This window comes from Varroa destructor, unplaced genomic scaffold (genome assembly GCF_002443255.2).
Source record: "Varroa destructor unplaced genomic scaffold, Vdes_3.0 BEIS01000002.1, whole genome shotgun sequence".
Taxonomy (NCBI): domain Eukaryota; kingdom Metazoa; phylum Arthropoda; class Arachnida; order Mesostigmata; family Varroidae; genus Varroa; species Varroa destructor.
Window position 1 is genome coordinate 14200743 of NW_019211455.1, and position 15724 is coordinate 14216466.

Consider the following 15724-nt stretch of genomic DNA (forward strand, 5'->3'; position numbering starts at 1 on the left):
GAAAGCTACAGCAGGCCCAGAGGCGGCGGCAGCGTCTACGATGGTCATAATGATGAGAAGCTGGCAGAACGATAGCCTACTGGGCCAGACCGGTTCGAAAAGTTCTCCAAAAAGGGAGCCTGCTCGACCAACGACGACAGGGACCATGCTCTTGTTGAAGAGCAGCGTATTCTCCACTTGGCCCCCTTATGCTGCCACCACTGTATGTCTGTCTGTCTGGCTGGTTAGCTGACCGGCCGGTTAGGCAGCAGATCGGCCAGGCCAATGTAGGCTAGGCCACATAGCCTGGATCCATAGAGTAACTACGTGACCTGGACGTAAAGCTGAGTGCAAGTTAATCAATGCAGAAAGGGAATGTGTCTTCTTCCCTTCGTAACAGCAAATGCCTGCAACCACTGGCTGCGGGAGCTATTCCGGTCGCGATATAAATGACGGGCGAAGGTGGCCTGCGTTGTTGGTTGAGGCTGAGATGGTCTCGCTTACGTCGAGCGGCCACTATGAACGTATCCCGACGAGGCAGGCTGCTTGTTGCCCCCACTGCCTTTGCCGATCCGTCTTTTCACGCCGCTTTTCCTTTTACTCCTTCCTCCCTTTCTCCCCCGCCAAATTCCCCCCATGTCTCGGTGCCCGGCGGCCCGCAAGCACCTACCGACTCATTGCACTGTTGAGGCGGTCTCTAGCAGCGCTGCTGAGAGTAAGCAAAGACCCCTTTAAACTTTGTTCGTTGCACTATTTCTGCAAAACTACTTCTACTACTACCCAACTTCATAGCCGGTTCCGACCCCCTTTTCTACTGAAAGGGGGTTACGGCCACGGAGGCCCCTATAAAAGCCGCTGTAATACTGCTATTAGCGTGACGTGCTGTTGAAAGAGCTAGCTAGAGCCTACAAGTTACACGCGGAGCTGAAGAGCTGGACCACTATACAAGGAGCAAGGATAAAGTGAAGCTGTCGTTTCATCGAGGCCCGGTTGCCATTCTTCTTTATTCTTTCTCCCCCCACTGTCTGCTCCTCTTTTGGTAATGTCTGCATTTCGCCACGGGTGCGCCAATCGAGCGGACTGTTGGTCGGTGAAATCCGGGGTGAGTTGTTAGTCGGGCGAGGCGGGGAGACGTTATACGCAAATCTCGGTACCAGCCATGTCTCAAACCTCTCCTGCCTGAAGAAACGTCAAGCCGATGTCCATACGCCGACCGAGATGGGGCAGCAGACGCTGTATGGGGAGACTCAAAGCAGCGACGACGAATGATTTCTTTGAAGTATGCCAGTCGGCCGAATCATCTTAGAACCGAAAGGAGTTTGAGGGTAGAGGGTAAAAGAAAGTGCTTTACTCCCAACATTGGCTGGTCGTTCGAACTATCACAGGGGATACGGCTGGCTATCCTCAACATAACTACATATACGTTTCGTTTTCATAGAAAACTACCACTGCAACTAATTCTTCTCTGTCTAACGAACTCTGAGACTACGGTCAAAAGCAGCTCTCAACTGGGGACATCTGTTACATACTAACTATCTATTACAACTTCGTATCGCTTTTGCGTTCTGAACAGCCAAATCAGGTCTCAATTCGATTCTATGAACATATCGAGATATTTGCAGATTTGCCTTCAAACCGAAAGGAATGGCGGACATTATGCATGTCGACGACACTTGTTAGTCAACAGAACGAGTAACTGAAAAGGAGAATATTATGGGATGTTGGCGGAATACCTGTGTCCCTTTAGGTTAAAAGAGCACAAGTTGATTAATTTTATCTTACTAGCGTCAATATTGACGACAGAGTTAGCCGACTAGAGAAACTTACCCTGCTCAGGCAAACGTCTCTGACTAGGAGTCTAAGAACTCCTATCATCGCTCTTACTGGTCCATGTACGGATGCAAAGGAACCTCACGGTGACTTCTGCGTATTGGAGTTCTTGGGCAGTCAACGACGAAAGTAAAGAAGCTGAACGAAAATGGTAGCAAGTATTATATGGGTGAGAAAACGAACGCCATTATAGCGTAAGGGATGCCGGTTGAGTGCACGGCAGACAGTTTGACGGCATACGGCAAGTGGTGGAAGAACTCCGTTGCGGCTTGCACAAATGGCTTAACTACGGGGTAGAGCTAAGCACTCGAAGAAATTCGTTAACGAGAGTAACGATCGAAGCCGAAACGCTGTGATAGGTAAAGCGTATGGCGGAGAGGCGTCGAATGAGGGAAAGATCCCACCGGTACAGACAAAATCTACAAAATCGGCTGAAAATTTTGCAAGAAAACCGGCAAATGCATTCACGCGCTAGTTTGTTTGACCTTCGCGAAGCTAAGACACAGTAGGGAATCGGGAACGTGAGAGTACGAATCGACCCGAAAAAAAGCACCTGTCTATCTAGAGGCTTTAGTAACAAATACGGAAACCCCTAAAGGACTCAAAAGATAGTTCCTGGTTCTTAAATGTACGCTTTATGCGCACAGCTCGGCAGAGATTGACGTCAGGTTACGCAGCCCATCGGTATGCAGACGGAGCCCTGCTGCGCTGACGGAAGGGTGGAATAGTTAGCAGACAAGACACGCAGCTCAACCAGAGGACAAGTTCGGAGTTATTCCGGCTAAGCCTTCCATCACGAGTTCAACAGGAACGATAGCCGACGGCAGCTTAAACGTGCACGCCGGACTGTTGTATAAGTCTCGCAAGAGCAGCACTGGGATCTATCGCGCCAAATACGAAAAAAAAAACCTTAACGAAGTATTTATATTAGACGTTCCAAAAGCTAACTGCCGGTGTAGCTCACGTGGTTTGACATAATAATTTACCGAGGTCGAGCCTGAATAGAGACACCAAATGGGAAAAACGTGATGCCAAATGCCCAGTCAATACGAACACAGAGCGAGTTGCTTTAGTAGCATTAGAAAATCGTACTTTAACCTTTTTGTGTTGTAACCTTGTACAGATGTTGTACAGCCCGGTTGTATGTGCGATAAGGACCGCATCAACAGATCGAATCAAAATTGGGCAGGGACCAAAGACTACTATTAAAATCAACTAGTCTTTTCGGCCTACCATATTTCAAAATCCCTTTAGGTGTGTACACGATAGCTTCAATTAGTACCGAAATCAATACGCAGTATTTGGTCATATATCACATAGATCTCTGCATTGTGGATCGGTAAAAGCATAAAGTTACTATTGAGCGTTTGCCTGAAAGGCTAAGCGTCTTTAAATTGTGCGCGCGAATTCTAATACTGAACTAATAATACTGAATATATTATAATGCAGGCTCAATCGATGAAGCGTAATCCGTAACGTTACGTATATAAACGAAGAACTAACTCCTATTGGTTATATAATTTCTGATAGCAGTACGCGAGACTTGAAACACAATTTAATAGCAAAAAACCTTTGCCCATTACGTTAACGTTACGGCGTTAACTTTTTGTTACGGTTAGAACAAAGGTGGCCGACGCGCACGCGGCGACGTGCGAGACAGGTCTTCCCGTAACTACCAGGTAGGTAAGCCGGCGGGTCCCTATGCTGATTAAAATCGCCAGGCCATGCTCGATACAGAGAGACGCCAAACAGTGTTATCATTTATAAGGTGCCATAGTCGAGCATCATTAAGCGGTATGTTTATTATAGTGGTGTTACATAGATGGAGTAATAAATACCAAAGAAAGCCAAAATGGCGTGTGGCGCTACCATATGCCCTTACAGACCGATGTTTTGGTCGACTGCTGCCGTTGTTAACTCAGGAAATCGCGCATCTCTCGGTAAACTCTATCAATAGCATGCTGTTTTACCATAACCGTCACGTGTAGGCATTGATGTGATATGGTTAGGCCAAGATAAAATCACGTAATCTTCAACGGGAAAACTTGTTATTTATAGTATATGACAACGCTCGTTAGGAGCGCGTCAGAACAGTAAAGGCGACCACAGAATGGTAATATATCATAGTAATTGTCCTGAGAATACGTTCCCGATACTGCCATTTCATAGTCTCACACGTATATAGCGTACGTACTAGTCGCCGTGAAAGTAGCAGTGATTTATTCATTTTTAACGCGGCATCACTCGAGCTCCCCAAGCTTTATCCATGCTAGCTTCGTTGCTCAATCCCACTTCAAATGACTTTCTTCATCCTTTCCTTGCATAAATCCTTTCCTAGCTAAATTATGATATATCATAATTTAGCTAAGAATTTAATTTATATATAATAATAATTTATATATCATAATTAGGAGTCTCCTTGGACTTACAAGACAGTTCTCCTACTACCGCTGCTCTTGTTCCCCACACTCCCCAGTCGGTCACCCCTGCCACCCGTCCGTTTGCTTTATAGTGACTCATCGCGCGATAAACGCAGCACACAGCCACTGACTGGCACCAACCCATTATTCACTGCCATTATTAGAACAGCATGCTTTAGTATTGGGAAGTTTTGGCTGAAACGAAAAAAAAAACATTATGATATTATACCTATGAATGAGCGGTGATAGTTACAGGTACAGTTACTGCAGTAGTACCTCCCGTGATAATATGGTCGTAGGACGTTTGTTTGCTAAACTTACGTACGCATGGTGCCTCGGCTTCGAAATCGGACGTAGGCACACTACGTTTCGCGTTGGGAGCCAGCCGTCCGAAGCAATATCAAACGTAACGTACTTGAAACACATATCACATAGTAATAATTCATACCTCGCCCCTTAGTTTCATCCGTTTTAAGCAAATGTCTGATACGTCCGACAGCAGTAGATACGCTTACACCAAAATACAAGAACCGTGTTAACGCGCGCGCTCTTAGCACCTGATTCAACCTGTGGATCGCCATCAGCGGGGGTGAAATTATAACCGTAGATGAAATCACACTTGAAAGCGCTGAAGTTATTCCCTTCATTGATGCTGTTTAACTATATGCCTGAATTCTCCAGAGGAAACTGTGGCGCTGCCCAGAACGATACAGCAGAACCAATCTACGTTCTGCATTTTACTATGCAGTCATCGCCGCACTGCTGATGTATACCGGTTCAACACGAACGACCCCTTCAGTCTATCCTCACTTAGTTAACTGGTTTATAGCTACGTTGTTGTTATTGTTACGAGCTGCCATTCTCACCGTACCTACTTTAATGGCCTGTATCGTGTCAATGTTCGACAGTGATAATGTTGTTACGCTGAAATAGTATAGGCTCGTAGGCTAACACAGGCATCGACAGACTCCTCCACAGCGAATGGCCTATGCTAGTCAGCGAGGATAGAGAGCCGATGCAACAACCGAACATGGTGGTCAGTCATTCTAGTCAACCCCTTGCTTTCGAGGTCAGCTGTATCACGGCAACGAAGAATTATGGCCAGTGTAAGGAGAACAAGTGGGTAAACAGGACAATCCTTAACGCTGTCGTCATTATTAGCAATACACACATGCAAAGGCGTGCACACAATATTTCTGTTCTGATCCTGGACATTTTCTTGATATGCAATTGGATGGACTATAATCTCATCGGAATTCGGTAAATAATGCAGATAATAACGCCGAGGTCAGCACCCTGTGAATCGATGGAGGTTCCAGAGCACTAGCGCGATTGTGCTAGAGTCGTTCACTAGCGAGCGTTATCCTGAGCAAATGCAGACCATTTTTCAGACAAACCGACTTGAACCAGACTAACTTCATTGTAGAAAACGCACTGTGAACTATAGCTCAACGATGTTCAGGGCTTGAGAACAAACTTATCATACCCTGGACAACTGACAAAAACAGAGGCCAATTAAGCAGGGGGACTAGAAAGATCAATTCCAATGTAGCGGGGGTTAGCCCGTGATTTTTCTCATATCGAATCCGGCGTACGTCACTGTTCAAAATGGTTTAAACTTTTCACCGAGGTATTTTTTTATTATAGTGTTATAGGTCTGAGTTACAGACAGCGAGTCGGTAAGTTGTTCTAACTTTGACTAGTATGCGCAAAGGACCACTGGCCATCGTCGAATAGCTGTACGAATTTCTGAAACTACACAAAAAACTTACCACATTATTGGGAAAGTTATCAATATGCGTCCTATCTACCACGATTCCAATAAGTTCACAATAAAACAAAGTTTCGAGTGAAAAATGAGCTCTTCGTACTGCTAGGTAGATCACGGTTAATCTGCGCTCAGGATGAGCTATCTCAGCAGAAAAATAGAACTAACAGTATGGCCATATTCGGTACTGCCAGTTGAAATCAAATCAAGATTTCAAATACTAATGCGACCGTTTTCAGGGTTTCATCCTCAGGTCTGTTAGATCGAATAGTACGGCATTGTTGTTGACCACAATCTCTTGGCTAAGTCAAACGTACCGAGACGGATCAAAGTATGGCCAGAAAAATAGACAAACATCTTAACTATATGCTTCTTTAGACAAAGAGCAACGTTAAAGGGTCGTATCTTCGGCGTGCAAATGCGTACAGTCTTTTAAATGTATACTAAAGCACAGCTCGTTCGTCACGTATATAGAAAGGCGAGCATTTTGAGCTAGAACGGGAACTATAATCATTTTCACATACAAGAAATGGTTTCGTGCACGACGCCAGTATTCCGTTCTGGCCTCAGTTAGCTTCCAATGGGTATAACTCGTTTTATTTAGAATAGACATTTTCTCAATCCAGCTTCCCCTTACATCCGTAGCCTTCAAGTGTAGAAAATAATCGCTATGAGTCGTCAACAAACCTCCTAACCTACCCGCGCGTAGTTTGGCGTTTAAAACTGGTTTTAAATCTCCTAGTCAGGGGGGTGAAACAAGAAAAGTCCTAGAGGATGAGACCTCTTTGATAGTTGCGTTTTTAACCCAATGTTCGCTATTGTTCGATCAAGCATCGTCGGCGTATAGGTTTTCGTCCGGTTTTACCATGTGGTGTAGACCAGTTTTGAGTAACGGACGATCGACGAAGCGCGTCTGAATACAAGTTAAGTTTTTCAAGGGCAATTTTCTAAGTTAGTGATCTATGTAACGCCAGTTGTCCTATACGGGCAAGCAGATGTCATTGCTTTTCGGATGGTAGCATTTCTGTTTATGCAGATGCGCATTGCTATCGCATGCCCTTATTGTGGGACACATTGTATAGAGTGTGGAAGCCAAGGGATGACATGGACAAACGTTTGCGATCGTATGTTTGACGCGAAATCCGTGAAAGTAGGGTTTATTTCGAAAACTATTGTTTCATATCAATGCCAGCTAATAATATATAGATCATCATCATCATCATTTATTTACATTTTCGTACTAGTCAAGTATCGAACAGTATGTAAATGTATTTTTAAATGAATAACTAGTACAGTTAATTATATGTAGAATTGAACTTACCTGACACTCTTGATTAACATTAAACAAAGTTTTTTTTTTGAAATAATAACGGGAAGTTTCGCTAAAATGATTACGCCGACTGAATGCACCAGCGGCTATTGTGACCGATGCCTCTTTATTTGTCAAGTAATAAACGCTGATAAACTAGCAGTTAGTAGAGCTGAGCTAGCCATAATATAGGATATCATATGAGTCACTTCATTGAAGCTTGAATATATATGGCAAGCCAATGGCGTCCGAACGTGTTTCCTTGGCCCTGTTTAGCACGTATCATACTTCAACCATACTAGGCGATATTTCAGAGTTTTAAATCATTATTATAGATTATAAATTTACATTTATAATAGTTAAAAACATTTATTTACAATAACCAGTAATTGAAGTCTTCTCTGACTTGGTATGATGCGTTTTCATTTGTAACTGAAGTGCTATAGACTTAGTTAATCAGTTATTTATAGTAGTTACGTAAAGTGATACAGAGGCACATAGTTACTGTTGTCCTGTCACAATCGCAATTGAATTTGTATTACTAGCTGGCCTACATATATGGCCTAACTATATATGTAGGCCAGCTAGTAATCCTCGGATAAAGAGGCATTTAGCGACTGCCGTCTATATACCGGGGACGGAGTGAGTAATTTGGAAGGACGTCATACAGTTCAATCTAGCCTGACCCAGATATCAATTTCTCATGTACCATTGCTGAAGTGTTAGCTTTAGCCATTTCGTTATAAAGTATAAACTGTAGCTGATCAAGTGAAGACGTTCATAGACGAACGATGTCTAATTAATACTGAAAAATTTCTGTAGTACCAAACGAGCGTCGCACTGTAAATTCTATGGCACGTAAAATTTAAGCATCGCTGTTCATGCGACTGTCAATAATCGCTGTTGTCACGCCATCATTGAAAGTGTTTTCTGCATATTCCTGTGTTAACTGCAAGCTTGGTGTTCTATGATTGTTTCATTTGAAGAGGTAACTTGAACTTTACCGGTTTTAAATTCCATCTCCCCAAACACCATCCTCCCAATTTAATCAGCCGAAAAAAAAATCCAGTACAATGAATGCAAATACATCTCGGAAAATTATCCCGATTTGTTTCTACCCATCTGACGCACGCATCTAATACAAACGCATTTACTTACTTCTAGCGTATATCTACCCTCTATTATCCTTGCTCATATGGGCGTGTCTGTTTGGCCTCTTTTTTTCGCCACCGTCTTTATCACATTCTTGCTCCCCTGATAGCGTCGTGATTTAGAAAGCTTGCCCCACGCCGACGACTGTCAGCAAAAGACGCAACGTCGAAGATGCACATAGGAACTCTAGCATATCTTCGATGCCGATCAGATTTTCGGTCTCCGCCATTACACAACATCAGACGGGCCGTCACGTCAGGAGCACCGCCGAGACATTACCATTACCACTTGCATGCTGTCCTGCGACACCTAGTGGCCTTGGACCAGGACCGCCTAACAAGAGTAGGTCTCGTTATTCGGCTTGTTCCCTCGATTCTCGACTGCATCTACAAGCCATACTGCCACGACGCGGGGTTACAGTATGGCAACAGCTGCGGCAACATCTCCTCTTATTTCCTCAGTTCAGCCGTTTGTCGTAGTTATCGGCGTTGTTGCTGTCGTTGAGCCAAGTGCTTTCTACGTTAGTGTTACACTATATATTATCAGAAACAGGGCTGGGTCTCGGTGTCTGTATGGAAATACGCTTTGCTGGCCAGCGGCTCGGCCCGATCTGTCAGCCCCGATCTCTACAGCGGCAATTGGCTCCCAGAAGCAGCACCCTGTTGTGTTACTTCGTATTCGCCGTGGCCGTCGCCCCGCCACAGCTGCAGCTGGTGGCTCCAGCGCCGCTACGTTCAGGAACACTGTCTCTTGTGCGGTGCACCCACCGTTCCTCCTGTATATGCGTTTGCTTTGCAGGCGCCCCTGGTCGGGCTTTTCATCCATCCTTCTCTTCCCCAGCTTCTCTCTCCCCTTCGTTGCTTGCGGTAGCCGGTGAGTGCCACCGTCGATTCGAGCGCTTTGTGTGCTTTCATTGCGTTGGCACTCTTCTGTTCTTATGGTTGTCATGGCGACCGACATTTCATGCATACATGGCAGTGGGCTGCGGGCGGCGAACACCGAACGACCCGTGCCAAGCCTCCGATCCTACAGAAACAGTATTCACCACACACACAGAGATGCAGTCGGTGGTCGACAGGCGGCGCCCAGCGGTGCTTCGAATGCCTCGACTACCGCCGTCGGGTACTGTCAGGGGTTCAGCCGGGGATCTGGTCGGGGGACGAATGGAGGTTACGGGGACGACGACGACGCTCTGGAGGAGAGCAAGAAAGCCTGGCCGAGTGGGGTAAAGGGGGCAGAAAGAGGGGTTAGCTGCCGCCGTACGGCACAAGCGGGGGGGTCTGCTGCTACCGGCAGTCGCTCGGTTAGGGGCCTCGCTCTTGTGTTTGTAGGACGCGAGCTGCACCCGTGTGTGTCTGTCCGCATATGTGGCTCCCGCTAGCAGTGGTCTTGCTGCTGCTGACTTTTCTAGCGGAGGTTGGGAGATTGCTCAGCAGCGCTCGAGAGGGTCTGTCTGCCTGACGCGGCGCTTAGCGGCGGCGGCAGTAACTGGTTCAGCAGAAACTCGGTGAGGGGCGGAGCGCTCTTGGTTAGGTTCGTCGTCGCCGGCAATGAACGGCCAGCCAACTTTAAGCCGCGCAGCAGAGTGGCGACCCACACAGAGAGCTCCGACATCGCTGCGGGCAGCCGACGAGCACAAGTAGCAGCAACAGCAAAAGCATCAACATCAGCGCCGCGAGACAATAGCAGCCGATAGTAGAGCGAGAGACGGGGCGATAGGGGAGGAGGCTGGCTGTAAGGTACAGCAGGAAGTAGTGGCGGCAGAAACCGCTGCAGCCGCTCCCTCATTGCTTGCTCGATCTCTGCCGAAAGAATGGCACAGAGAGGGAGAGAGAAAGCCGCCGCCTCCGACAGAGAAGCACAGGCGAGGCGGTGTCGTTGGCGGTAGCAGCGGCGGCGACGGAGGCAGTGGCAGCAGCGGGCTAGTAGTATTCGTTCGTATTCCTAAATTCTGCTGATGTTTCTGCTGCTGCTGCTGCTGCTACACCGATACTACTTCTATTAATGCTAGAGTGGAGTCGGTCGCCTGTTTTTACCTCTCCTCGCCACTCTTTCACGCTCTCCCGTCTTCTTTCTTGCTTTCGCACTCTCTCCATCTCCGTCTTTCGTTTTTTCCCGCTTTATGCTTTTGCACCAGTCCTGCGGCGACGCGATAGTCGCCTTTTACCCCAACTAGGAAACAAAGTGTAACGCTACATGAGAATTACGTTCAGCAGCTTCTGTTGTTGTTGATGCTGTTATCGATGCTGCCGCCAAATTGCCTAAAATTGCTATCGCTAGTGATGCTGGTCATGCCTGCGGTAACGGCGGTTTTGCGAGTTTCGTTTGCGCGTGTTCTGCTTGAGTTATTAGACGACAGCTGGAGACGGACGGACGGGCGGGTGAACGGCGAAATAAGATGTGCGACAGGCTAACATATAAACGCGGGGATCAACGGGGGAGGTGCAGTGGGAAACAGTTTTTCCGGCTTGTTCGATAGCTAGGAAACGAAGAAAGGTTTGCTCGAACGAAGAAAGGAAAGAGACCCAAAACTGATATGTGCGCGATACGGGGACTCTGTTGCGTCAGCATTACTCGTAAAATCCCTGGTCTACTAGTGGGTGTGTTGTGAGAAATTGTCGTTGTTGTTGTCATGAGTACTGATCAAAGGTGCTATTAATGCCGCTCAATATAGAGGATAGAAATGCCTGCTAATCCTTTGCTGCTGGTGATCGTTGCCGACAAAAGCTGTATTGAAATATCGGGATAGAATTGTTGACAAAAAAAATGTGCGAAATATTCTCTGCTTGCTATTTAATGATGTTCAGTGTCATGTACGTTGCTGGATTCAGCAGGTTCAGCGTTACTGGTATTTTAGCCTGTCCCCTAATAACGCGTTCGTCTAAATTTAGAGACACGTAAGGTGGTCTAGGTTCAAAACCGGGCGTAAACATACTGTTTCATACTGGGGGTCAGCCGTCTGAAACAGTGCCTGCCGACAGCAGCAGCATACTATATTACTATGCAAACTTCAGTTTTTGTCAACTAACAATTGTTTGGCAATATTAGGGGTACTAATGCTACAACGAGATAAGTGCTACCAGTTCAACAATTAGGCAAAGCATTATTGATATATAAACAGTTATTTATGCTGGAAGATAACATTATATCTATGGTATCAGCTGGGTGATTTTAAGTACGAGGCGAAAAGTAAGCTTGAACTGTTACGACCTGTCTGAAGATACTGAAATTTAATTTCGGATTACCTTTTCCCACAAATATTTCTCGATCTCAGTTAGTTATCGGCCCACAAAAGTACTTAAAATATCTTTAACTACAAAATATATTCACAAAACAAATAGTTTGATTATTACTTCATCTAGCTTTCTAAATCTCTGGTCGCGGTGTTTAGACGGCCAAATCAAATCGGTAGGCTAACCCTGCGTGGTAGCCAAGTTCTGCGGTGTCTCAGGAACATTACTTTTGTTAATGTACAGATACGTTCTAGAGCACAAATCATCATATAACGCACGAACAAGATTTACGAAAGCGCACTGTGTGTTTTACCCTATCTTCTCTAGATATGAAGACTACATATTTACAAAAAAAAAAACAAATTAATTTTATTCATTTACATATATTGTGTAGTATGTGTCGTTGGCGGAACGTGCGGCGACCCTAACCTAGAATATCCTTATACATATAAAGGGAGATAAAGCTATACGGGACAGAGTCTCTATGGGCCAATGTGCTTTCCTACAACAGGACTATACATTTACCATTTTAATTCTAACAGTTTTTTCATATACACACGGGACAGAAAGTTTGCGTTACTGGGTTTCTTCTCTGATCAAATTTTAAAATGTGGAACCGTATAGGACAGATGAGGTCTTCCCGTATTTCATCGAAAATCTGTTTAATGTTAAAGAAGAAAGAAGTTACAACCTAAGGCAAACCGAAAGCAAACTAAATTGTTCTAAATTCATAATATTCAATCATATCTTATAGCAGCCTTGGGAGTTGAGGCAGGGGCTATAAGGCTCATAGGACTTCGAGCATATACAGAGAAGTTGATGTACATCTTGCAGAATAAGAGCTTAGAGTACAACTCGGTATACGTAGACATATATATGTCAAGTTCGATTAAGGCATCGTATTTTACCATTTGCTGCAATACGTGTTATTGTAATACAACAATAACACATGTTATTGGTAGTGATTAAAACATGTTTGAATTTCTTCATTGGCACAATGTATCGTTTGAGCAAAACAATATTGTCAACGTGTGTGCGCTACATCATCCAAATTTAATGATCGTATAGGTTTTTAGTATGGTCGAGTTGACCTTGGGAAACGATACGCACATCGTTACTCTTTTCTCACACTTTTCGAAGAAAACAACACACGGAGACGTGGCAGTACTTCAACCGTTCGAAAGCCGAGCTCACATCGTGAAGCGGAACTGTGTCTCCAGCTATGGTAAACAAATCAGTCTACTGCCCGCCTATCTTACAGTGAACTATTAAAAAGCATACTTCCTTCTAACCAAAATCACAGCTTTTTTTTTTTTTTTTTTTTTCTATTTTAGCTCTATTGAACGTCACACATCTCGATATGCTTTCCTATATATATATGTACATATAATGTGTGCGTAGTCCTCAACAATCAATTACAGTTGGCTATACTTATTTGAGATTTATTTAACCCTTCATCCGTGACACATTCTCGTATTCAACACAAACAAATTCTATATAATATAGATATTTGTAAGCGAGTCAACTAGCCATCTTTTAATAATAGTGAACGAGCCCCTCAATAGGAAGCTAAGGTCGCATGTTATCTCCCTCCATTACTCCTTCGATTACCTTGTAAATATCCCTGCCGTCAAAGACAGTTTGAAGATGCTAGGTTTTTGCGGGGCTGATCATGTAACATAATTCCATACACTCATACTAACATATATATATATATATACGAGTATATATAAGTAGTTGTGTATAGATGTGTTACTGTAGTTGTTATCTATGCCTATACGTTGTCATTTAACATCATTGATTTTTTTGCGAGAAGTGCATAAAGCGGCGGAAGGAGATGTATGGGACGACTACAGACTTTACGAAAAGGACAAAGACGTACTAGTTTCGTTGGCTGGTATTTGTTGTTGGTACGTGAAGGGGCGAGGAACAAATAGCTTAAGTGATCCTGGATGTTGAGACAACTGGTGGCGCAACGACTCAAACAGTAGCGTGCTCTGAGCGCAGGCTTCTTTGTTAGTTGATACGGCCGCAGTCCGTCACGCCTGCAACTGATGAGGATACCCAGAGCTTGCTAGTCACATCGGAGCCTTCGGCCACGAGAAAGGGGGAGCAGTTAAAAGGCTGGGTCTGATCATCCCTTACCAGTATCCACTGTGGTAGCACTACTACTCGCGGGTGAGAAGCAATTGCCAGTTCCCCAAAAAGGGCACGGAATTGGCTGTCGAGGGGGCGCATTGTTGACTGGGGAAATGTTCTGCATAAACTCGGCGACTGGCTATCACAACCGTTTTCTCTCTCTCTCTCTCTCTCTCTCTCTCTCACACACACACACACTGACACACTTGAATGTTGTTTTCATCCCTTTTCGCACTATACGTATAGTCAGCATGTATGTCCAACGTTTCGAACGAGGCCATCGCTGCGTTGAGCTACACTGGGCTACAAACCATTCGCAGCAAATGCGGTGCGCAAAAGTAACCAGTTCCTTACTTGGACATTCCCATCAGGATTTACTTAGGATTTAGGCGCGTTGTTCTCTGCGCTTGCCTTCAGCCGCTGTCAACTGAAGCGTCGTACAGTTGACGATCGCGTGGAGCAGAAGCAGCCACAAGCAATGTTCTACTCAGGAAGTTAGCACTGCTTTGCGCCGTTAGTTAAGGCAGTAGCACAGCAACGAAACGCCGCGAAAATTCAGTCCACTCTACGTCCCACTTTAGGGGGACAAGTTCCTACTAGTAGGCAATGCCTCTCCGAGACATTTCAACAGCCCAGCAACAGTGGATTTATATGCAGTCTAGGGGGCGTGCGGATGCCGTTACCCAACAGAAGAGATGTAGTGGGGCTTGGCAGACAGGCAGGCGCAAAGGGCAATGTTTTCGAGTGCGGTACAGACGACCAGGCCTAGCGAGCGTGGACATAAACCAAACGCATCGTTCCCATATTGTTCTAATATTTTAGAGAGGACAATGAAGCGTAGGAAACAGCTTTCCACTGATGCTGCTATGGAAACGAAGTACGCCGCTCGGCAAGCCAGGGCTTCAAATGCGCATTTGGGCAAACTTTTCACAAGGAGATAATTTCGGTAGCACCACAATTCACTATTCGGAAATGAATTTAATTTATTATAGTACATGACTGATACAAAATAAACATTACTGCATGAACAAGCCTGTTTGTGACCAGACGAACCAGTTATTGTACTTAATGTTTATCACATATGTTGATTGACACATGTTTTTTGTTGCCGTTAATTATCAGAGTGTTTTTCGAGATGCTTAAGTCTCAAAAAATTACGAGATATACATACATAACCCAAACTCAAGCAAGAAATCCTAGGGTACTTTTTTTGTTTGCCGTGATGTCAGGCATTTTTCTTTTTTCCCGTAACATTCTTTAGGTGAGCTAGGGCTTTAGGGCTCAGAGAGTGCTCTTAAGAACAATCAATGCTTTTTAAAGAAAAAGAGATCTAATTTGATAGCTTTGATCATATTTGTTTGAAGTCAGGGAGCATGACAGAATAGCCCGTGCCTTGAAGTGCCTTCAACCAATGCCTTTTCAAACTGATATTCAATATACAATACAATATGTAAATACATTGTTTATAAGATAATTAAAACCTAATACTGCAATACCCGTGTCGTTTGCTTTCGCGGGGAACAGGTTACTCAGGATCGATTGAGTCACTACTTACAGGCTTTCAGAACACCTTCAACCATATAGTAATGAGCGCCCCCTGCCTCATACCTCAGTGAACAGACGAATAGGAACTATATCCCAATCTGTAATACTATGCAATCATAATCATTCTGGGAATTTCTCTGCTCACACAGTTGGTACCATTCCAGTTAAATAGTATTTCAAGTTTTAGATCCGGCATTGTTCGTTGACCATTGTGTTAGATGTATGACTTCAAACGCAAAATGAGGTGCGTACGCCTTCGACCACCACGTGTGTCTAAATTTAACAGGCAAAGGCGGAATCTCTGCGTTATGTGGCTTATAAAGCTGGCCTTACCCTGAACTGATGGCGC

General features: G+C 44.8%; 1 protein-coding gene and 1 long non-coding RNA gene across 5 annotated transcripts in view; one reads left to right on the plus strand and one right to left on the minus strand.

Moving 5' to 3' along the window:
- Positions 1 to 15724, minus strand: part of LOC111244978 (uncharacterized) — a 184835-nt gene that overhangs the window by 158349 nt on the left and 10762 nt on the right. The window lies entirely within an intron of this gene.
- LOC147757413 (uncharacterized) lies at positions 9925 to 14912 on the plus strand. The gene is made up of 2 exons (XR_015320405.1): positions 9925 to 12916; positions 13508 to 14912. It is a non-coding gene; the product is annotated as an uncharacterized LOC147757413 (long non-coding RNA).